We start from the raw sequence: 2780 nt of genomic DNA on the forward strand, positions 1-2780 counted from the left end.
ACCAAGGAGGGGCCGCAAACCGCGGACTGCCTGTCCAGATCGGAGGCGGGTATGACGCTCAGTTGGGCGCCGGTGTCACACAGGAAGCGCCGTCCGGACGCTTTGTCCCTGATAAAAAGTAAGTTGCCCGTGTGGCTGGCGCTCATGGCTGGTAATGAACGCCGGCCCGGCCGTTTCCCGACTTGCCGAAAGTGCACGGGGGTCGGCATGTCCGGGCCTTTTGTCCGAACCTGGCATGGTAGTAACACCACGCCTGGTCAGGTGGAGGCCCCGGTCGTCATGTTGGAGGCGGTCGGCGCGGCGTAGCGGCCGCCAATTGCGCCGGCAGTTCGGCCGCCGACCGTGCCGGGTGCTCGGGCGCCATGGGCGTTGCTTCGGACGGCGGCGGGCTCCAGGTCGCTGCCCCAATGCGTTGGCCTGCCGAGGAGATCTTGTCGGCTTCCCTGGCGAGGGAGCAGGGATCCGTGATCTGCGTGCTTGCCAGGGCGAGGCATACCTGGCGAGGCAGCTTACGGAGGAACAGCTCTTGAAAAAGAAAATCCGGGGCGTGCTCCCCGAGCAACTAGAGCATGTAATCCATTCGCTCGGACGGGCGCGTGTCGCCGAGCTCGGGCAGGTCGAGCAGGCGCCGTGCGCGTTCCGCCGATGAGAGGGCGAAAGCGTCGAGGAGGAGCTTCTTGATCGCGCCGTACTTGTCAGCGGCTGGCAGGTGCTGGAGGAGGCTGAGGGCGTGGGCCGCGGTGGCTGAGCCGAGTGCTGCTACCACATGATGGAAGCGGGTGTCGTCGGCGGTGATGCCTCGCAGGGCGAACTGGGAGTCCGCCTGGGCGAACCAAACCGCCGCGTGAGCCTCCCAGAAGGTAGGCAGTTTGAGGGCAACTACCGTGTCCATGTCGGTAGGTCACCAATGAAGGAGCTGTTCTCCAACTCGAATCGAAAGAATGGACGCGACAAAAAGCTGGAATTCGTCCGAGTTTCCTTATTGCATCAAATCAACTCGGGTAAAACTGAAAAAGCCCGTTTATCGGGCAGCATTATATACAAGCACTCGAATATCTCATGCCGGAGCGTTTGCCCTTAAAAGGCGTGACTGGGCGTGTCCGGGAGACCTGGGCGAGTCTGGACATGCCCGGGAACGGCGAGACTGAGTGTCGCCGGACGGGCCGGGCGTGCCCGGGAAAGGTGAGTCCGGGCATGCCCGGGAAAGGCGAGACTGAGCGTCTCCGGGCGGTCTGGGCGAGCCCGGCACAGCGATCGCTCCATGGTTGCGTCCTCGGCAGGTGTAAGGCGATTGTGTATGTTCAGCGGTAACCGCTACAGTACCACTATATTGAGCACACAGGGTGAACAAAACCCTTTACAGGCAACACATTGAAAAACAAAACCCACTATAAACCAGGGATAAAGCACAAATAAATGAATAAGTAAAACGTTTGGCAAATCACAATCTCACATACAGTCAACACTTCAAATAAATGTACAAACTAGAACACCACTCAGTAGAGCGCATACTCCCGCCGTGGGTCAAGTTGGAATAATACGTTTTGCTTAACATCCCCTCTCCCCAAAACAATAAATAACTACTACAATTCAGCTTTTACTCGCGGCCGTAGAAGATTGACTACTATAATTCAGCTCAGCTTTTAATTGCGAAATGGGCCCAGCCCGGCCGAGGTGGGCCTCGACCGGCCTCGCCACCTAGCCTATAACCTTCCAGGGGCCCGTCCCTACATTTTTAGTTCTTTTTGAATTAATTTACTACCATAATTCAGCTTTTAATCGCGGCCATAGAAGATTGACTACTATAACTCAGCTCAGCTTTTAATTGCGAAATAGGCCCAGCCCGGCCGAGGTGGGCCTCGACCAGCCTCGACACCTAGCCTATAACCTTCCCAGGGCCCGTCCCGACATTTTTAGTTCTTTTTGAATGAATTTACTACCATAATTCAGCTTTTACTCGCGGCCATAGAAGATTGACTACTATAATTCAGCTCAGCTTTTAATTGCGAAATGGGCCCAGCCTGGCCGAGTTGGGCCTCGACCGGCCTCGCCACCTAGCCTACAACCTTTCCAGGGCCCGTCCCGACATTTCTTGTATTAGAGGTTTCCTCCTATCTTTCACCATTCAGGAGATTAGCTTGCGCAGACAAACAAACAAACAAACTAAAACTTTCTTTTATTCAGTCATGTGAAAAAGTAAGTACACCCCATGTAAAGTTTTGACTTTTTCAACATATTTCAACATACAGCTATTTGATCTTCATTTCAAAAATATTGATCGATAAAGGTGATACAATATAACAAATATCATGAAACATTTACATTTTGTAGTCCATTGTATAATTTAAATAAACATAAATGCAAATTTCGCCTGTGGAAAAAGTAAGGACACTCGCCTCAGCCTTGATTGGTGCGAGGGCTCACCGATCCCGCCCCTCTTGATGAGGCTTTGGCAAAGCCACGCCTTGTTCCTCGCGCTTGGCTGACTCCTCCCCCCCGATGACGAGGTGGAGACACGCCTTTCTTCTCCGAGGTTACCTCGTGCGTAATGGAGTCAAATGCAGCAAAGTGGATGGGAGATGAAAATGCAGCAAAGTGGCTAAAGGAGATGAAAATGCAGCAAAGTGGCTGAAGGAGTCAATTGCAGCAAACCTGGCAAACCTGGCAAACCTGGCACTTGGAAGATGCCATGGGGCATCGGAGGGACCTGTCTTATTTAATTGATGCAACGTAATGAACTAGTGGATCACAGAACCTTCAACTACATTTACTAAGGACAT

Source organism: Myxine glutinosa, chromosome 3 (assembly GCF_964187855.1).
Source record: "Myxine glutinosa chromosome 3, kmMyxGlut1.1, whole genome shotgun sequence".
NCBI lineage: Eukaryota > Metazoa > Chordata > Myxini > Myxiniformes > Myxinidae > Myxine > Myxine glutinosa.